We start from the raw sequence: 22,808 nt of genomic DNA, 5'->3' as shown, positions 1-22,808 counted from the left end.
CCAAAAGGCAGAGAGTGACTAAATGGACTAAAAAACAAAAACTACATGCTGCCCACTACAGACTCCCTTATATTTATAATTTATTATTTATATTTCGGCAGACAGTTTTTTTATTATAGACAGTAAATTTATTATTTATATTTATATTTATATCCCTTTTCAGTGAAGGGATAGAAAAAGATATTCCAGAGGCACCTGGGTTGCACAGTTGGCTAAGGATCCAACCCTTGATTTCAGTTCAGGTCAGGATATCAGGCTCGTGGAATCGAGCCGCACATGGGGCTCCGAGCTGGGCATGGAGCCTACTTAAGAGTCTCTCTTTCCCTCTCCCTCTGTTCCCCCCACTGCCCCAAGCACACACTCTCTAAATAAAAAAAATTTTTTTAAGGATATTCCATATAAATGGAAGCCAAAAGAAAGCTGGGGTAGCTCTACTTATATCAGAAAAAAATTGACTTCAAAACAGAAATTGTAAGAAGAGACAAAGGGCATTTTAGAATGATAAAGGGGTCAATCCAACAAGATGATATATAACATTTGTGAATAGTTATGAACCCAACATAGGAGCACCTGAATATATAAAGCAAACATTAACAGATAGGACTGGAGAAACAGCCATAAATAGCAGGGGTCTGAATACCCCACTTGCATCAATGGGTAGACCCGTCCAGAAAAATCAATAAGGAATCGTCAGTCATAAATGACACATTAGGCCAGATGGACTTAATGGATATTTACAATACAATTCATCCAAAATCAACAGAATACACTTTCTTCTCAAGTGCATATGGAACATCCTCCAGAATAGATCACATGGCAGGCCACAAAAGAAGTCTGAATGAATTTAAGGGGTTTAAAAGCATCTTTTCTAACCTCAATGATATTAAACTAGAAATCAAGTTTTTAAAAAAAAGTTTAAAGAGAAAAAGGAGAACTCATTGTTATGCCAACGAATCACAGAGACACTTTAAGACTAAATTCAATCTTCTGTTAAAGTCTTACTAGAGACTTAAAAGTCCTAGAGCAGCTTTATAAAGGAAAGTGACATTCCTCTGTTTTAGTCAGAGTTCTTAAAATAATCTTTAACCTCAAATGGTTCCCAAAAATGGATGCTCACAGTTTAAACACCAGTGATAGTTCAATCAGGTGCAAAATTCAGTTAGCGGTCTCTACATTTATAGGGAAAATCTGACAAAGTATACAAGTATCACCTGCCACATCTGTGGTTTAAAATGAAACTTTTCAAAAAAATAAAAATAAAAAATAAAAAAAATAAAAAATAAAAATAAAAATAAAAAAAGAAACTTTTCCCCACTCCACTTAAATCTTCCTTTTTCTCCTAGGTCCCTGGTATGCCTCTTTTCCTTTATTCCTGCTTTCTGTTGAGACAATATATTTGGTCCCTGGCTCAGTTGAGTGGAGAGTCCAGGGTCATCAGAATAATACCCTTGGAATGCTGTCTCTGAATCAGCTTCCCAATTTAGGTTATGCTCCTCTTCTTAAGAATTTTGATATACATCCAAGTCATTATAAGGCTAGATGTAAATACCAACTGAAGATTTGCTGAGCCCAACGGTTTATCAAGCTAAGGTAGTGAAGGGCACAAACAGTGAATAAGATAGATCCATGATCTTATGGAATCTGAGACTCATCCAGTCCTGAGACCATCCCTCCTCAACTGTCCTGGAAAGAGAGTGGTGTAGAAAGTTCCAATATGGTACAAATGGGACTTACTACAACATAACAAATGCTTATATTTTAATAGATCGGGCTTCTGGATTAAGGTTGTAATTGTATTTGAAGGTGGAATACTGATGTAGGATTAGAAAGGAGAGAGGAAACAGAAGTGGAGAGTGCAAATCAAGGAACTGAATCACCTCTCCCATCTCACCAGGTTTTTCACCCTCACTACTCGTTACATAAATCCTATGTGGAATGCAATATTTCACTTATGACAACTTTATCGCTTAAGCTTTTCAATAAACCTCTCAAACCATGAGCCACATGAAACATTTTTTTGTTTTATAGGTTCTTGGTTTTAAAAATAAAAACTTTCATCACTCCAAACTAAATGCAATATGATTGAAGATCATACTACCAAATGATAACTTGATTCTTACCTATAAGCACCTGTCCCAGTTAAGGTTTCAAATTAAAAAAAAAAAATCTTATTGCAGAAACTAAGACTTAATGTCCTAATTTCATCTTAAGCAAGCTCACTAAAAATTTCCGTGAAGATATTTTTACCCTAAAATAACCAAAACGCTTCTCACTAGTTAATATTGCTGAAACACCAAAAACTTGAAACGTGACTTTAGGAAATTTAATTTTAAAATAGATTGAAAAGGTTTAGTCTCTACTGTATTTCCAATGACAAAAAGAAAGCCGATTTGGGATTGTTAAAATTATTATAATCTCTCAACCGTTTTTATTGCATAAATATGTATAAGAAGACAAAAAAGAGTCACTTATTTCAAGAGGTGATCAAAAGAGACTAAAAGTTGCATTAATATCTGAAAAGTCACATGTAAACCAATCTACATAAACCCCATTTCCATTATAATTTCAGAGAAATGACCTCATAGGAGAGGGCAGCACAATGTATGTAATAAAGTTACACAATACTAAGTTATATTAACAGACAAGATTAACAGACAAGGTGACTTAACCTCATTTATAAGAGGAAAGGGAGAGAGGCAGGGGAAAGGAGAAAGAAATGAGAAAAAGAGGAAAACCTGTAAGAATTTAAAAAAAAAAAAGATGGAGCACTTTTATATCATTTTTGCAAGTCTGCAGGCAATAAATGATAGTTCTCTTCCCTTCACAAAAGAAAGATGCTGGCTGGCCCTGGTATACAACAGAAATCACATATGAGGATCAAGTATACTAATATTTTTCAACATGCAGACTAGTACATGCAACCTAGCAAGATACTAGATTAAAAAAAAATTAGCCAAGTATAAGATTAGTCCACAAGAAGCCACAGGTAAGAGAAGAGATTTAGATATGCTACATAGTCATGATTTTATTGGCCATTCTCCATCACCATGGAAATCAAATATTGAATGCTCTAAATATGCCACACACACACACACACACACAAAGTCAAAAGAGCTCCCTGATATTGCCATATTAACATATTTTTGTCCAACCAGTGCAGAGAGTATGACTTGATGTTCACTGAATTGTAAAGACCATTTCAAAAGGGAAGATGTCCTATCCCTGAAGGTTCAATACAAGATAGTTTTTAAATTGTACTTGAGACTTGTCTCTTTTACAAGAGATTTTGATAAGTGATCTACCTCACTGAATGTTCCCTAATTTCATGCAATTCAATATCTATTGAGTTATCAGTTACAAAAATGAAAAATATTTCTTTGCACTCCAAATAAATATGTGAATGTTTCTCATACAACACACACTGTGACACATCTTAGAACTGACATATCAAAAAACAAAATAGGGTATGTGGGTTAAAAGTCAACCTGACTGAGGATTTTTAAGGAGGACTGGGGAACAGTTAGGATTTGAGGAGAGCCTTTAGGGAAAAAAGAGAGAGAGAATATAGGATTCCAGAAGCAGAGATGTCATGACAGAAGATGAACATGAGCTAAAGAAAAGATGTAGAAAAACATCAGTCTGGTTGCCTAAAGGAAAGCTGTCTCAGAGGAGCATACTTGGAAGCTTAAAAAAAAAAAAAAAAAGATAAAGCCTTCAAATTTCAGGTGGGCTTTCATTTTTCCACAATGAGGGAGTGTATTACCCAGGGTTCAGAGACTACAGAGAAACAGAACCGAGCAATACATTCATATATAGATATGTAAGAGATTTATTGTGGGAATTAGCTCACATGATTATGGAGAAGTCCCATGATATGCCATCTGCAAACTAGAGACCATGAAAGCCCATGGTACAATTCAGTAGGAGTCCCATGGGGGATGGATGGAGACCCAAAGGAGCAAATGGCGTAACTCTTGTCTGAGGCCAAAGATCGGGGTGGGGAGAGGGGGGCTGCTGTATGTTTAAGTCCTGGACTCCAAAGGCCCAAGAACCTGAAGCTCAAATGTCTGAGGGTAGCAAAAGATGGAAGCCCCAGCACAAGGAGCGTGAGCAAATTCGCCCTTTCTCTGCCTTTTTGTTCTATTTGGATCCTGGGAGGATTGGTGATGCCCACCCACGGTGGTGAGGGTGGATCTTCTTTACTTAGTCTACTGATTTAGATGCTAATCTCTTCTGGAAACACCCTCACAGACATACCCAGAAATAATGCTTTCCTGACTCTCTGGGCATCCTTTAGCCCAGTCAAGTTGACACACAAAATTAACCAACACAGGAAGCCCTCCATGACTTTTTGAGAAAGGAGGTGATGTGAATAGACCTGTGATTTCTAAAAGTTGCCTTTTGAAACAGATAGGAAGAAAGACTGAAAGAGCAGGACCAGTTTGTAAAAAACCTTTGGAGTAGTCAAGAGATAACTTCCTGAACTAAGGCTGTGGGAGGCAGGAACAACGCACCAAAGTAGAGCTGAAAGGATTTCACAACTGAGCAAACAGGGGACCAACACTTCACAAATACTACCACAGCTTCCTAACCAACTTCTGCATGTTCCCCCTCCGGTGCATTCCCCCCATCACAGCCAGAGTGATTTACAAAGTAGATCAGATTGCATCTCAAGGCTCTCCACCCTCTTGCCCCCACCACATGCCAGTCAAACTGGACTTTTCATTTCCTAGAAGTTCCACGTGGGTTTGTGTATATATTGGATCAATACCTATTCCCCATTAGACTATTCCCTGAGAGGTAGGATTATGACTATTTGTTCCCCAGTGCCTTGCCCAGTAGCTGGCACCTGGCAGGTGCTTCACAAACACTTGCTGAATAATAAATAAAGCACAAAAGAGCACTTGAAGTGCTGGACTGGGCAAATGATAATGCAATTACCTAATAAAGGGAACAGAGGAACATCAAGTCTGTGGATAACATGGAATTCCATCTGGGGAACGTTGAATTGCAGAAATCGTAGATTCGGTCAGTCTGAGCTGGAGATGTGGAATCACCAAACAGCGAATGATCACTTAGCCAGAAGAAGAAATGTAACATTACTGGAAAAGGAGAAGCAAAATAAAGTAAGCTAAAAGCAGGTCAAAAGAACTTGTATTTAACTGGCAGGAAGAAGAAAACAGGCAAAAAAAAACACACTGGTATTCCTAATGTGTGAAGGGCTTAGAAAATAGAAACTATCAACAAACCTAAAGAAAATAGAGCTAGAAAAATAGTTAACTGAGAAAGAAACGCACGTGCCTCTTAACCATATAAAAATATATTCAGTCCAAAGCGTACCTCAAGGTGAACTCGTTACGATATTATCTTTAAAAATTCATTGTTAAAAAAATAAATAAATAAAAATTCATTGTTAAGGGATTCTAAAATGTCAACAGATAAATTTTAAAAGTTAAAAACAGATATTCAGTTTCACTCATAACGAGATAGAAATTAACATGACAAGGATATTCCTTTCAGCAAGGAAAACCCACAAATTTGACAACATATTCGGTTGCCGAGATTATGTACAGCCACGTAGGCACTCTCACACATTACTGATGGGAACATAGAGAGATGCGAGGATAAATCTGGCAATGTCTAGTAAGACTGCATACTCATTTATCCCTTGACCCTGCAATTCCACATCTAGGAATCTGCCCCAAATATACAATGGCAAAATATCTAAAAAGCATATATATGCACAAGGCTATTCATAGCAGTACTATGAACAAAAAATTAGAAACAATTCAAATGCCCACCAATTAGGAACTGGTTAAATGAACTACATACAGTTTATTCACTCAATGTAGCTATAAAAAGGAATGAGTAACTTACTGCTAAGAAGGGATCACCAGGATATATTAAGTGAAAAGAGCAAGGCATACAGTATTCTATATGAGAAAGGCAGAATATGAATATATATTTTGCTTATATTAAAAAAAAGTGTAATAATAAACAAGTTTTTAGAATGCAATTACTTAGAAGGGAAAGCAGAGAAAGAGATTAGACTCCCTTGAATAAATCTTGTTCTGCGGGTTTGACTTTGGAATTTCCACATGAAGCTGTTATACAGTTATAAAACAAAATTACATTTCAGTATTATTAAGTATCAAAAATCATATATAAAAACTTAGATGTATATCCATTTGGTGGTGTAACTGTACAGAGAACAATTATGAAGAATGACTTAAACAGTATGGTAGGCAGGCTCTGAGAGGGGCCTCATGACCCCCACACTTCCTGGTATTCACACCCATAGGTAATTACCTCCTCTTTATTAAGGACTGTATTTAGAGACTTGCTTCTAAGAATAGAAATCAGCAGAACACCCATATCCACAGCAGTTATTCAGTGGCCAAAAGGAGGAAACAAATGTCCATCAATAAATGAATGGGTAAATAAAACGCAGTATATACATACAATGGAATGTTATTCAGCCTAAAAGGTGGAATAAAATTCTGATGCATGCTGTAACATGGATGAACCCTGAAGACATTCTGCTAAGTGAAATAAGTCACGAAAGGACAAATACCATATGATTCCACTTATGAAGGACCCAGAATAGGCAAATTCAGAGACAAAAAGTACAATAGTGGTTGCCAGAGACTGGGGGAAGCGGGGAATGGGGAGTCAGCAATGTTTAATGGGTACAGAGTTTCGATTTGGAAAGACAGAAAGAGTTCTTGAGGTGAGTGGTGGTGGTGATTATACAAAAATGTGCAAGTACTTAATGCGAATGAACTTATACTCAAAAATGGTTAACTTGGCATATTTCATGTTATATATTATATTTTATATATTTTTTGTTTTGTTTTGTTTTTACACCACAATAATTGTTTTTAAAAGAATGCAATGGAAAAAAAAAAAAAAGAATGCAATGGGGATGCCTGGGTGGCTCAGCGGTTGGGCGTCTCCCTTTGGCTCAGGGCAGGATCCTAGGATCTCAGATTGAGACCCGCATCAGGCTCCTTGCAGGGAGCCTGCTTCTCCCTCTGCCTGTGTCTCTGCCTCTCTCTGTGTGTCTCTCATGAATCAAGAAGGAAAGAAAAAGAAAGAAAAGAAAAGAAAAGAAAAGAAGAGAAGAGAAGAGAAGAGAAGAGAAGAGAAGAGAAGAGAAGAGAAGAGAAGAGAAGAGAAGAGAAGAGAAGAGAAAAGAAAGAAAAGAAAAGAAGAGAAAAGAAAAGAAAAAAGAAGGAAAGGAAAGGAAAGGAAAGGAAAGGAAAGGAAAGGAAAGGAAAGGGAAAGGGAAAGGAAAGGAAAGGAAAGGAAGGAAGGGAAAGGGAAGGGAAGGGAAGGGAAGGGGAAGGGGAAGGGGAAGGGGAAGGGGAAGGGGAAGGGGAAGGGGAAGGGGAAGGGGAAGGGGAAGGGGAAGGGGAAGGGGAAGGGGAAGGGGAAGGGGAAGGGGAAGGGGAAGGGGAAGGGGAAGGGAAAGGGAAAGGGGAAAAGGGAAAGGGAAAGGGAAAGGGAAAGGGAAAGGGAAAGGGAAAGGGAAAGGGAAAAGAGCAGTGCATGCGACAGAAGAGGTTATGAAAAGGCCATGGCTCCCATTTTGGTTACCCTTTCTCCCTTGCTCCAAGCTAACAACCAGCTGCCATGTTGTTAAGTGCCCTGTGGAGAAGCCCAAGGAACTGGTTTCTGGCCAACAGCTAGAAAGGATTTGAGACCTACCAATAATCACCTAAGTGGGCTTGAAAGCACCACCAGGCTCCTTTGTGCCCCCTCCAACTGAGTGTTGGGATGAATACAGCCCCAGCTGACACTGAGATTGCAGTTTTATGAGCTAGAGGCATCCAGTTAGGTAGGTTGCATCGTAAGAAAAATGACCCATAGCAAATGTGAGATAAGGACTGCTATGTTAAGCCACTAAGTTTTGGGGTGATTTGTTACATAGCAATAGCTAACTAGCACACACAGTATTTTGACTATACATTTCTAAGGGAATGTGTCCTATATCAAAAAAGAATTGCAAACTCCATCGCTGGGTACATATCCAGGAAAAAAAATATACCTATGCCCACCAAAAGACATGCACAAGAATGCTCACACCAACTTTATTCATAATTATTCCAAACTGGAAGCAACTCAAACATCCATCAACTGGAAAATAAATAAACTGGGGGGATCCCTGGGTGGTGCAGCAGTTTGGCGCCTGCCTTTGGCCCAGGGCATGATCCTGGAGACCCGGGATCGAATCCCACATCAGGCTCCCAGTGCATGGAGCCTGCTTCTCCCTCTGCCTATGTCCCTGCCTCTCTCTCTCTCTCTCTCTCTCTCTCTCTCTCTCTGTGTGTGTGTGTGTGTGTGTGACTATCATAAAAAATTTAAAAAAATAAAAAATAAAAAATAAAATAAACTGGGGCATTTCATACAATGGAATACTACACAGCTATGAAAAAAACAAACTACTGTTTCATACAACATGGGTAAGTCTCACAGACATACATTAGCAAAAGAAGGCAGAGACAAACCTTTAACACTGGTATTACTATTCTAAGACTGCTATGTGTAGAACACACAGAGGTACTCAAAATGAGGAATTATGAAACATTCTAATTATATTACTGGTGTCTAAGAACCAGGATTCTTAGCTGAGAAAAAGATAGATGTAAAATAAAAAACACTGAGAAAAATCTTAGAGAGCTGAAACAGAATTTGAAGTATCAGTATGAACTCATGAGGTTCTCTATCTTAAAAAGTTTCCCCTAATTTTGACTACTAAAAAGACTTAGAAACAATGATCAATTCATCAGAAATGAGAACTCTCAGAGCCCAGACTATAGTCTTGAAATCCTGTTCCCCAGTAAAGAAATCAGGGGTCCCTTGGGTCCAGGTGTACCAGGTGTAGGGAGGCAATGTACATGATGTGTCTGGAACTTCTTGTCATACCAGATAATCAAGATCACTACCAAAAACTACTAGAGTCATGTCAAAATAACGCGGTAAGCAACTTTAAAAGGCTTCCACTGGCCAAAGATTAAATAATTTAAGCATCGATAAAAATAATGACAATGAATTTTTTAAAATCCATTATATTTAAATCTAAGAGTATCTAATGAGTCTAGAGGAGAAGGGGCAATCCTGAGAGAAGAGGGCTAATATAACCAACTCACTGTTTTGAAATTGGTAAGCTAGGGGAAACTATCAAGCTTTTTCTGATCTTTCTTAATCAAACTGTACTAGTAGGTAAGAAATAGTACATGAGGAACAGTTTCTCTTTATAGATTTCACATGATAAATGAACAGTAAGGTTATAGTATTAACACATCAGTATCTTGCAACCTCTAATTATTTAATAGGTTTCCAGCAGGGAGTCCATCACCTGTTTTTGTAAATAAAGTTTTATTAGAACACAGCTATGCCCATTCATTTACATTTTGTCTATGGCTGCTTTCCCATTACAAGGGCAGAGTTTAGTAGCTGCATCAGAGGAGACCAGATGGCCCACAGCCATCTAAATTATACATTCTCAGGCCCCTTATAGAGAAAGTGTGCCATCCCCTGATCTAAAACACTGAGCACAAACGGCAACTAATCAACATTAGAGGGAACACTAAAAACTGTGTGCACCAGACAGACACTTGTCAAAACACACAGACTTGCCAAAAGAAATTGAACCTGAATCTGAGCAAGTTTCTAGATCCAACTACCAATTAACAAGAAATACAAAGGACAGAGGAGTAGGTTTAATCACTTCACAGGAATATAATCAGGCTTGTCCACATCTACATCCCAATGTGCTCAATAAATAAATTTTAAGGACCAAGTGGGCAGGGGGATGACAACACACCACACAACTTAGGAGAAAAATTATCTAATTGCAACGGAAGGGAGGGCGTATCTAGATGCTGATTCAATCAAGTCAACTGCTTTGAAAATACACAAAAGAATCAAAATTACCATCAACTGGATATTTTATTACGTTAGGATTGTTGCTGTTTTTTTAAAGGTAATAACGGTATTGAGGTTGTATGTTTTAAAAGAAGGTCTTCTATTTCAAGAATACATACTGAAATACAAATAAATTTTATGAGGTCTAGGTTTGGCTTTAAAATGATACAGGAGTGGGAGAGAAGTTGGTGGGAGATAGACAAATAATTTGGTCATGACTTGGTAATTATTAAACCTGAGTGATGAGTACAAGAAGGTTCATTACATTAGTCTGTTTACTTTTGTATAAATTTTGAATTTTCCATAATAAAAATAAAAAATAAAGCAAAACATTCTTATTCCAACACAGAAAAAAATCTAATGTAAAAAGAATAGGTCAGGAAGTATGCTAGATCACCCCAGAAAGGCAAATGGACTGTGACAAGGTGTGGGATCTTTTAAAGGAATGGTAGGAAGCCAACTTTGAAAACCAGTTCAGAGATCAAGTACATGATTGCTGAGTAAATCCAAAGTTAGTCATGTGTCTGTTTCCAATTATATCAAGCACCCAGAACTAGAGGGAAAAGGATACATATGGCAAATGAACTTAGGTTTGAGTTTTGGTAAGACAGTTCCTCAGAATTTTAAAAAGGCAAGAGAATATAAGATGCGAAAACAATCATGGAGTTTGAGTAAGAGGAAAGCTAATGAGGCTAGGAAATAGCTCACTTGGTTAGAAAAAAAAAAAAAAAACAAAAAAACAAAAAAACGCCAAGAAACTGCAAGTCATAATAAAGACTAAGAACAGATTTGAGAAGTGGGATGTGACAGAGGGAGATGATCATGACAAGAAACTTCCCAAAGCCTCAGAAATAGAAGTGTTCCAGGTGATGGTGAAGTCTAAGGAAAGAAGGGATGGGTGTGAGCAGTACGCAGAACTTTGGGGCTCCAGTCCTGGTGAACTAACGCTGGTTAACTATTGGTTCCAGCTACCTGCCAGAGAATCACACCCTTCTCCCAAGCTTATTTCAATACATATCTGTAGGTGTAAGAGTTTCAGGACTGGAAGCTCTGGTCTAAGACGTAGTGATCTTGGTAAACTAGCCGGCAAAAATAATGGAGGCTAGGCAGGTCAAAGAAGCATAAGGAGAGCCAACATGATACAAGAGACAGAAAGGGAACATCTGGGTCAAATAACAGAAAGTCTAGATGTCAAGATAAGAGAAGGATAAAAATGGGGAGAGAAATACATCAACTTCAAAACAAAATTATTAATTGAAAGATGTTCTGTAAGTGGAAGCCTTGTCGTAACCCTGTAATTCAAAGAATAGAGCCTAAAAATCTCTCAATCAAAAGGGCTACAGAAGAAAATTATCCTCAAAAGACCAACAATCTGCCAATTTGTTCATTACAATTATTAAAGCGTTAGATGTATGAAAACACAATACCTTATAAATCGTTTAGTTTTAGTTCACTCATTGCACAGATGAGAAGACTGAGGTCTAATAAGGCTAATTAAGTCGCGCTCAAGAACAGTATGCAATTAATGATTAGAAGTAGGGCCAAAATGTACCCCATTCTTCACTCAACCTCCCTACCTCGCATCATCATCTAACACCATGGGCTCCATTTGGCAACTGACTTCTCTACCTTGCTAAATGTCGTTATGTATTTTCAGGCATCAACAGCAGGCATTTGGTAAATATTTGTTGAGTAACACTCAAAATGAGCCTACTTCAATGATTTTCTTTTAAAGGTCTCCCAAATCAGCAACTGGTTCTGCTCAATGTTACTCTTCTGTCCCACCCCAGCCAAAAATGTATTGGGTAAATCTCAGGGATGTTCAAAAAACATGTTGCTAACTAGCATCTATGCTTCCAAAAACTGTTAGAATATGAAAAGGCACACACAGTACCAGGCTAAAAAAAGAAGAGTTGGCATCACACACCTCTCTTATCATCTCCATAAATATGTAATTACATAATGTACATCAATAGGAAGTAGATGATGTTCTTGACCCAATGGACTCAAAGTACCTAAATAGAGAGGAAAAGACAGTAACAGGATGAACTACCTCAACCTTCCAATAAGGGATTACAGAGTACAGTTAGAGTGTATAATGAACATACACAGTTGTTTACATATTTTTATATATTTTTTCCTTATAAATATCAGATATTATACTGGACCTAGAATCTTCTATGGAAAGACTGTTTTGAAACCTCCAAAAACCTGATGTTACTGCTATTTTTAGATGTGATTTTTAAAATTGGGGGGAAAAAGTACAGGTATTACTCATATGTAAGAAGAGAAGGCATAATAAAGGGGAAGGCAATCCAAACAAAAATTGCTTTTACAAATTTCTATTATTCTGTTAAAAAATACATATCCTTGGGACACCCGGGTAGCTCAGTCAGCTGAGCAACTGGCTCTTGGGTTCGGATCAGGTCATGATCTCAGGGTCTGAGGCGGGAGTCCTACGTTGGGCTCCACATTCAGTGGGGAGTCCGCTTGTCCTTCTCCCTCTCTCCCTCCTCCCCCTTGGGTTCTCTGTGAAAGGAAGGAAGGAAGAGAAGAAGGAAGGAAGGAAGGAAAATAGAAAAAATAAAAAGCACATATCCTTACCACTTAGAACAGGTTGTTGAGGCACAGAGTTTGCAGAAAAGACACCAATTTTGGAAAGGATCCATCTAGAAGCTTTTTCAATCTGGAGCTTGTACTTTAGAGGCACACAAGTGGGCACACTGGTGCAAAGCAGTAGTGATTCACCATGTACAAAGCAGAATATGGAATGTTAAAGGCTGGAAGACAAAAAAGAGAAAAGAAAGAAATATGGTTGGTTATTAGTTAACACTCATGTTTAAAACAGAAGTTGTAACATCTTAGTTTTCACAGAACAAATATCATTATTGAAATTAGTTTTTATAATTGAGAATCTGGATAAGAAGAACTTTCTTTATAAAAATCTCAACTACAAGGGGAAAGAATCGATCTGGAGAGAGAAAACTAAAATATGAGAATTCATCTTTGGCAGGTTCTAAATTAAAGATTTTTTTGGCCACCCATAACATCTTTCTAAGATGTATTATAAATTATTTTCTTACCATCTAAATATAATCAACTGTTTCTTAATGACACAAAGGCGATCATAAGAGTGCTTCCATAGTACTTGAGGACATATACCTTATGAGACTTAGGGAAATGACCCCAGAAACTGCCTTTATTTCCAAAGGTACACCCCAAAGTACCCTAAGAGATAAGCACTTTCTGTTGCTGGTGGTAACAACCCTCTTTCTGGGACATTCTGCCTAGATATACTTATATAGTCACAAAATAGTGTACAGCAAGACTTGTGGGATTATCCGTAAAAGTAAAATACTGAAAACAGCCCGAGTTACATATGACCCAGCAATTCCACTCTCAGGTATATCCCAAGAGAAATGATAAACTATATCCATGCAAAAATATGTGTATAAATCTTCATACTAGTGTTATTTGTAATAACCAAAAGGCAGAAACAACACATATGTCATCAACTGATGAATGAATAAATGTGGTATATCCCATCCAAGGGAATACTTGAGTATTTCTGCCACAAAAAGGAATGAAGTACTGATACATGCTTCAGCATAGGTAAATCTTAAAAACATTAAGCTAAGTGAAAGAAGCTAATCACAAAAGCCCACAGAGGCCACATATTACATGATTCTATTTATACAAAATGCCTAGAATAGACAAATCTACACACACAGAGAAAATAGATCAGTGGTTGACTAGAGTGGGGGTGGGGGGAGATGAGAAGGGACTGCTAATGGGTACACTGTTTCTTCTGGAGATGATGAAAATGTTCTAAAATCAATTTGATGATGGCTGCACAATTTTGTGACTATTGTACACTCCGGTGATTTGCCTGGTATGTGAATTTTATCTTAATGAAGCTGCTATATTAAAAAAATATATACCTATATATATATAGTCTGCAATCTTCTTCACCACTAACCAATATTTCCTGTATTATTCCTTATCACCTTGCAACACTATATAATGAGACAGGCATTGGATTCAAGATAAAACAAGACTCTTGCGAATCCTCAACTATAAATGAGTCAACTTTTGAGTTTCAATTTCCTCTTGGGGGAAGCAGGGTGTTCCTCTGTGTTACACCAGCTTATTTTTTCCCTAGCAATTGAATTGCGAGTAAATTTTATATGTCCCAAAATCTGTTTATGCCAATTGTATTTGCAATAATTATTGTAATATAGTTAAAAGTTACATCAAAAATATGAGTGCAAAAAATATTGCTTTGTCTGAGAATTAAGCTATAGGATTTGAAAAAGACAAGTCCTTTAAAAGAAAAAAATATCCTAAAGAGAAGGCCTGATCTATACAAATGATTGATTATATATAAGCATTTTATACTTTTCAATTATAAAATATTTAAGGTATGTATCTTTCTTCTGATTCCTCATTTTAAACAGATTTTCTGTGTAGCCAAGCCAACTACTGGTTGATTATACAACCAATATCATATAAGAGAAAGTCTACTCTATATAAGTAGCTTGTATAAAACACTGACAAGTGTACCGCTATTCCTACCATTCTATCTCACGTTCTCAAGAGTGACCGTTGACCTACCAAGTTCCATCTCAGAGGCTGAAACTTTTCTCCTCTTTAAGCTCCCAGGCCCACCACAGGCCTGAACGCTATAGATAACTTGTCCCTTAAACTGAAGAGGATGCCCAATGTAAACTCTTCAAATTTGATTCAAGGGTGCTGAAATCCCTCTTTCTATGCTCTTAAATTCCCTATATCCTCCGTTTTCTAAATTAAACTTATATCTGACCTGCATATTCAGATGACCATTAAACCAAAAACAAATAATTTTTTATTCACTTATACTCATGCACCATAGACTCCTCTTGATTTCTTCTTACCACACATTTGTGCCTCTCCTTTCTCACCTATCAATTTATCCTCAATCCCCAGTATTTCACGGCCCAAATACTAAATATTAAAATACTCTTCCTTATGAACTTCAAAAGAATTCTAAGTGCCCATTCTATCGTGGATCTGACCTTGGATCCTAGTACTCCAATGCACCTCAGAGATTGCTGCCAAACACACAACTATGATCATGAAATCTTGGTAATCTACAGTGATACTCCTAATCCCTACAGAATAAAGTCCAGAAATTCATTAGCCTCAAAGTCAAGGGCCTAATGGCAGAAAGTAAACTGCTAGCACATCTCCCTAATATTCTCTAGACCTCAGTCAGGCTGACCTCTGCTCTGTGCAAACATATCCCATTCCTACACCCACATCATTTTTTCCAACCGGAATGTCCATTCTTTGTTTCTATGCACTGAAATTCCTCTAAAATCTTATCCAATCAGAGCATTGGATTTCTCAACTGCCATACCTTCAAGGACTATTTTATAATCATAAAGTGCTACAAATATTATAAGTATTATTAAGTATAAAATAAGAGCCAGCATATATTACTCAACGAATGTTGTTACTCCTATTCACTCAACAGAATTAAGTGCTGAATAAATATTTTTTAAATTGACATAGAAAACTAAAACGTGTATTTTCCAGTCATACTACACTCTGCTCTAAAAGCAATAGATTAAGGTTTGATACCTCTAAAAACAATAGTTTGAGGTTTCATAACTCTAAAAGTTAATGAAAATTTCTGATAACCAATACTTTTCAGTGGATGGGAATCTCATACAGATTCATGATGTAAAAAGAGCAGTTTCATTATTTAGTCAAGAGCAACTTGATTCATAATCATTTCACAATATATGTCAAGTCATTATGGCTGTATACTTATGTAGTGTTGTCAATTATATCTCAATAAAATGGGGGAGAGGGGACAACTTAATTCAGTAATATCTACTACCAAGAATAGGAAAGGAAGGCATGCCTTATCAAAAACAGTAGTTTCAACATGTGCTTTTTTTAAATGGTGGTAAAATACACCTAACATATAATTTACCATCTTAACCATTTTTTAAAAGATTCTATTTGAGAGAGAGAGAAAGAGAGAGAGAGAGAGAGAGAACCAGGAGGGAGAGGGGCAGAAGGAGAAGCAGGCCTCCCACTGAGCAGGAGAACAAGGCAGGGCTCAATCCCAGGACCCCGGGATCATGACCTGAACCCGAAGGCAGATGCTTAACCAATTGAGCCACCCAGGCATCCTCCATCTTAACCATTTTTAAGTGTACAGTTCGATGACATTAAGTACATTCATACTGTTGTGCAAATATCACCACTAACCATCCATCTCCAGAACTCTTTCCATCTTGCAAAACTGAAACTCTGTGACCATTAAACACTAACTCTCCATTCCTCCCTCTCCCCAGCCCCTGGTAACAAGCATTCTACTTTCTCTGTCTATGAGTCTGACTACTCTGGGGACCTCACGCAAGTGGGATCGCACAGGATTTGTCCTTTGTGACTGGCTTATTTCACTAGGCATATATCCTCAAGGTTCATTCGGCACCTCAAAACCACACAAAGGACTTGAACACCATGAGTTCTAGTTTAAACTTATAATTTACACATACTCTATATCCTGGAGATTTAGAGGACTTAAACTACCAAAAAAAAGGGAAAAGGAGAATAACATACGATGGGTAGTTCGGTATATGATACCAGGCATTTGCTAGGTACGTTTCACAATTAACTCCACACAACTCTGAGGAGGTAGCGGAAATAAGAAAAAGGCAGCTGGCTCAGGGACCACGCAGTATCAGGTAGGCCTCCTATATTACTTTCCTATTTCCACTTTGTTTTTATCACAGAATTTATCACTACCTGACATATATCCATATATACATTTATCTCCTTACGTACAAATTATACGTAGACCAAATAAAGTTGGAAATCACTATATTAGCACAAGGGTCACATTTATATAACAAAGTTGTGTCTATTATACAATATAGTTTACAATCTAAACATTTTACAATCTCTGGCTTTTCTGAGATGCTTTTCCATTGGTACATTTCATAGATACTCAGAAATTGGGAGACTTTATTACTGCTAAAGATGTATTTAAGAGGTATTTCCCCCCAGTGGGGATGGGAAGTGGAGGTCAGTAGAGGGCAAGGGTAGAGGAATTCCAACGGAAAAGTCCAAGAGGCTTGGTCTTCAATGACCCCAAATCTATTATAACATCCCTATGTTCTACAAGTTTCGTTGTTTCTATGAAACTTTACCTGAGGACTTCTCTTCTAAACATGAGTTTACAATAGAAGGGGAGCTATGAGGTTATGAGATAGTCAACTTACACCTTAAGTATATTCACTATAATATTAGCTACATGCACAGTAATTTGATTTCCATCTGCTTCCGAATGAAAGTATATATTCCTACCAACCTGTATTGCTATGTTTTCTCCCTCAAATGAGTTACAATTTTTATTACATTTCAAGAAATTAAGAATCAAATACCTAACATTTAAGCTGCTTAAACTATATTTTTTCATAACTTAAAATTATAGCAAATATCTCCAATCTTAAATTAGAAGAATTTTAAAACGTTATGAAGTGAAATCTGATTTTTAAGGGCCCTCTCTACATAAATCCCTACTTATAACAAAGCCTACAATTCCCATTAACTTATTGTTTTCATAAAATTTCTGAGCACAGGATGAAAAATGTTACTCGTAAAAGAAGTACTGTGTTCACAAAATAATTTTATCTTTCACTGATGTAGTAAGAAGTCAGTGGTTTCCTTTTTGTGGTAAACAATGGGTCTTAGGAAACACATTCCCCGCTAAATGTCTTTTACATTTTCTTATACACAATTGGTTCAACTTCCTAATAATAATCACTATTTACCAGAAATGAGAAAGATAAAAATCTATCAAGATACACAATAAGATTAAGCAAGCCAAAAAGAAAGAAATAAAAGAAAGTTACAAAGTTTCCCTTAAGAGGGTGGGGTAGAGAAAACTCAGCCCAACACCAACCATCTCCAAGCCACATTTTAAAACTGAGAATACTGGTTTCAGGTTGATAAAAATCTACATCTTTTTTCTCCACTCACAAGGGACCATGCCCGTCTGCATACAAACATAATGATGCCCACCTTAAGGAAAGGGAAAAAAGAGCCCTCCACACTGTGATTTGTGATAAGAAATACGTATTTGGTCTTCATCCCATTTCTGGCACAGAACTCCTAAAACCCTTACAATTTCCTAAGTGATGAGAGCCTTAAAGGTATCTTTTGTTGTTAATGAGAGGACACCTAAGGATTAGAACTAGTTGCCAGAAGAACCAACCATGTGATTAGAGGGTTGGAACTTTCAGTGTCACCCTGCCTCCTTACGTGGTGTCAGGGGGATTGCTGGAGGTTGGATCAATTGCCAGTGGCCAAAGATATAATCATCATGCCTGTGTAATGAAACCTACAAAAAAGCCACAAAACGATGGAATCTGTCTGGAGAGCTTCTGTGTTGAATACATGCAGGTGTGGGGAAAGTGACACCCTCTGAGAGCATGAAAGCTCTGGGCCCTTTTCCCATACTTTGCCCTACACATCTCTTCCACCTAGCTGTTCCTGAGTTGTATATCCTTTTATAATAAATTAGTAACCTAGTAAGTAAAATGTTTCGAGTTCTGGGAGCCACTCCAGCAAATGAATGGAACCTAAGGAGGAATTTGCTGAAACCTCTAATCTATAGCCAATAGATCAGGAGCACAGGTTGACAACCTGGAGTGGCATCTGAAGTGTTTCTGAAGGGCTGGGGGTTGAGGAGGGTGGAGATGGTCTTGTAGGACTCAGCCATTAAACTGTAAGATGTGATGCTATCTCCAGGTAGTGTCAGAATGGAGTTGAATTGCAGGACACCCAGCTGGTGTCTAAGAATTCCATGTGATGTGGGAAAACCCCATACACATGCATACTGGAATTGGTGATCAGAATGTTGACCTTCCTTGACCACAAAACCCCTGTCAGTGTCAGCAGCATCTCTATGCTCCCTCTTATAATAAAAGTCATTCACATAGTTGCCTCTATGCAGTATTTCACTTGCTTCCCTTCTTGTTTCTATTTTCTCTTCTATCTAATGTAAAGCTTTCTACCTTCCACTCCACAGGACCGTCTGTCAATGTCATTGATGACCTCCACACCTTGTGAAATCTAAAGGTCAATATCAGGCCTCACCTGACTTGACTCTACAGCAGCATTTCTCTCCATTTTTTTTTTTTTAAGATTTTATTTATTTGTTCATGAAAGACACAGAAAGAAAGAAAGAGAGAGAGGGAGAGGCAGAGGGAGAAGCAGGCTCCATGCAGGGAGCCCGACGTGGGACTCGATCCCAGGTCCCCAAGATCACGCCCTGGGCTGAAGGCGGGGCTAAACCGCTGAGCCACCCGGGCTGCCCCCTCCCTTCTTTTTGAAAGGCCTTCTTCACTTGGACTGCAAAATGAGCTGCAATTCCTCTGCCTCTTTCCCACCTCACCTCTTATCCACTGACATTTATGTCTAAATGACCTTACCTTACTTTTCCAGTTTCGGGGCCTTACATTCAAATTTGGGATTTGTCAGCATACAGATAATATCTCTAGGCCCATTCTTTTTCCGGAGAACAAACCTCAAAAATTCAACCATCCATTTGGACACCATACAGGACCTCAAACTCAACTCTTAATACACCCCCCCTAAATCTGCACTGCCCCCTGCACTGAACCTCAGTAAATAATACTTCTAGAAGTTACCATTTCATCCTAACATGAAGTAAAAAGATGAACTGAAAAAGCAACAACTCTTCTTATATGCATAAAAAAAGTGTAGTCATAGGGCAAATCACTACTCCCAGCATTGAAGAAACAAACAAATACAGAGAATCACAATTTAATGGAATAGAAACTTCCATGGAGATCAGTGCCAGGGTAAGAAAACCTGTACTTTTAAGATTTTTTTTAAGTAATCTCTAAATGCAACATGAGGCTCGAACTTACAACCCTGAGATCAAGAGTCAAGTGCTCTACCAACTGAGCCAGCCAGGCACTCCCAATGAGTCTGTTCAGTACTCTTTCCCTCTCCCTCTGCTTCTTCCCCTGATCACTTGCTCTCTAAAATAAAAAAAATAAAAAACTGAAAAAAGACTGGAAAAAATAGAATATCCTAGAAATGTAGTACAACTACAAAATATGTAACATATACATAATAGGAATACTAGAAGAACAGAAGAAACATTTGAAACAATAATGGCTGAGAATTCTTCCAAATTAATGTCAGATAACAAATTACAGATCTAGGAAATTCAGAGACCACCAAGCAGAATAACACCAAAAAACTTCAACCATGCATATCACACTCAAACTGCAGAAAATCAAAAATAAAAAGTCCTGAAAGAGGCCAGAGGAGAAAGAAAATACACTATTTACGGAGAAGCAAAGATAAGAATTACATCTGACTTGTCAGAAACCACGCAAGCAAGAAGAGAGTAAAGTAAAATATTTAACAGATTGACAGAAAAAAAAAACATCTAGAACTCTGTACCCTGCAAAATCATCCTTTAGAAATGGAGAAATAAAGACTTTCTCAAACAGAAACCAAGATAATTTATTGCCAGTAGACTGTTCACATATATACAGAAAGGAGGAGCATCAAAGGAGTAAGGGAAGGCTAAAATTAAAGCGTTTTCTTATTCTTAATTGAGCTAACAGCAGTTTGTTCAAAGTACTAGCGACAATATATTCAATTATGTATGCTTATACAAATGAAATGAAAAACAGCAATGACAGAAAAAAAGGGAAGGGTGAGAAGAATTAGGATTACTTTATTATAAGGTAATTGCACTACTCATGAAATAGTATAGTATTATTTGAAAGTGGATTTGGATTAGTTGTAAATGTATACTGCATACTCTAGGGCAATGACTAAAAACAATTTTTCCAAAGTACAATTAAAAAGCAGAATTATATAAAATGCTCAAATTAAAACCATAAAAGGCAGAAAAAGATAAGAACAAAAGAAAAACATGAAAAACAAGGCCACAATTAGAAAACAGTCACAAATATGGTAGTTTTTAATTCAGCTATAGCAAAAAATCAATTTGAATATCAACTGTCTAAAATGCACCAATTAAAAGAAAGAGACTGTCACAGTAGATCAAAAAGCAAGGCAGATTGTACTTTAAATGTAAAGACACAGATGCCAGGGTGGCTTAGTCAGCTAAGCATCTGCCTTTGGCTCAGGTCATGATCCCAGGGTCCTGGGATCAAGTTCTGTATGGGGTCCCTGCTCCTCCAGGAGCCTCCTTCTCCCTCTCCCTGCCACCCACCCTGCTTGTGCTGTCAAATAAATAAATAAAATCTAAATAAATGAATGAATGAACGTAGAGACACTTATGGATTAAAAGTAATTGCATGGAGGAGCTCCTGGCTGTTTCACTCAGTACAGCACGCGACTCTAGATCTCAGGGTCATGAGTTCAAGCTCCACATTGGGCATAAGGTCTACCTAAAAAAAATAGCAACTTCATGGAGAAAGATACACCATTCTAACACTAATCAAAAGAAAAATGGAACAGTTATGTTACTTTCATACAGTGCAGATTTAAAAGCAAGGAAAGTTATCAAGGATAGAGGACCATTACGTAGTGACAAAAGTGTCAATTCTCCAAGATATAACAATCCTCAATGTGTATATGCTTAACAATAGAACATCAAAATACATAAGCCAAAAATGATAAAATTGCAAGGAGAAATAAATGTCACTACTATTATAGCTGAAGACATCAACACTCCTCTTTTAGGAATGAGTGGATTCAGCAGGCAGAAAATCAATAAGGACATAGTTGAATTCTATAACACCATCAATCAGCTGGATATAATTGACATCCCTAGACTACTTCATTCAGCAAGACCAGAATACACATTCTTCCCAAGCACAAATGGAACATTCACCAAACAGACCACATTCAGGCCCACAAAATATAACTTAACAAACCTAAGATAACAAAAATCCTACAACGTCTACTGTTAGTTCACAGTGGAATTAAACCAGAAATCAGTGACAGAAAGATAACTGGAGGGGTGCCTAAATGGCTCAGTCAGCTAAGCGTCTGCCTTCAGCTCAAGTCATGATCCCAGCGTTCTGGGATCAGGCCCCATGTAGGGCTCTGGGCTCAGGAGAGAGACTGCTTCTCCCTTTGCCCCTCCCCCTGCTCATGCTCAATCTTTCTATCTCTCAAATAAATAAATAAAATCTTAAAGAAAAAAAAGAAGAGGGGCGCCTGGCTGGTTCAGTGGTTGAATGTCTGCCTTTGGCTCAGGTCGTGATCCCTGGATCCTGGCATCAAGTCCCATATCAGGCAAGGAGCCTGCTTCTCCCTCTGCCTATGTCTCTGCCTCTCTCTTTGTGTCTCTCGGGAATAAATAAATAAAATCTAAAAAAAAAAAAAATGACAACTAGAAAATCACAAGATACTTGGAGATTAAAGAACACACTTCTAAATAATACACAAAGAAGAAATCTCAAAAAATATTTTAAATTGAAAATGAAAATACTTAAAATTTGTGGGATGTAGCAAAAGCAGTGCTTAGGTAGAAATTTATAGTAGTTAATGTGTATACTAGAAAAGAAGAACTAAAATCAGCAATCTAAGTTTCCACTTTAGGAAACTACAAAAAGAACAGCAAATTAAATTCAAAGTAATCAGAAAGAAAGAAATAGTAAGAATTAGAGCAGAAATCAATGAAATTGAAAACATGAAATCAATAGAGAAAAATCAATGAAACCAACAGCTGGCTAAGAAAAACAGGAGAGAGGACAAATTACTAATATCAAAAATGAAAGAGGGGACATCACTACAGAGCCCATGAAAATTAAAATAAAGAAATACAATGAACAAGTATATGCTCACAAATTTAATAACCT

At 37.5% G+C, this 22,808-nt stretch overlaps 1 protein-coding gene across 6 annotated transcripts in view; it reads right to left on the bottom strand.

Moving 5' to 3' along the window:
* The window catches only part of FRYL (FRY like transcription coactivator), a 257,505-nt gene that overhangs the window by 206,996 nt on the left and 27,701 nt on the right, over nt 1-22,808 (bottom strand). For 4 of the 6 annotated variants that reach the window (XM_055339573.1, XM_055339599.1, XM_055339609.1 and 1 more), the window contains exon 2: nt 12,535-12,710. The exons of 1 other annotated variant lie outside the window; for it this stretch is intronic. The gene's annotated coding sequence lies outside the window, so the exon portion shown is untranslated. Of the gene's footprint in view, nt 1-4,941; nt 5,103-12,534; nt 12,711-22,808 lie in introns of all 6 variants that reach the window. One more of the 6 variants, XM_055339583.1, reaches the window with a different exon arrangement.

The sequence above is a fragment of the Nyctereutes procyonoides genome, unplaced genomic scaffold (assembly GCF_905146905.1).
Source record: "Nyctereutes procyonoides isolate TBG_1078 unplaced genomic scaffold, NYPRO_anot_genome, whole genome shotgun sequence".
In the NCBI taxonomy this organism is placed as follows: domain Eukaryota; kingdom Metazoa; phylum Chordata; class Mammalia; order Carnivora; family Canidae; genus Nyctereutes; species Nyctereutes procyonoides.
The sequence above is the reverse complement of the archived record's forward strand: the minus strand, read 5'-3'. Positions and strand labels throughout refer to the sequence as shown.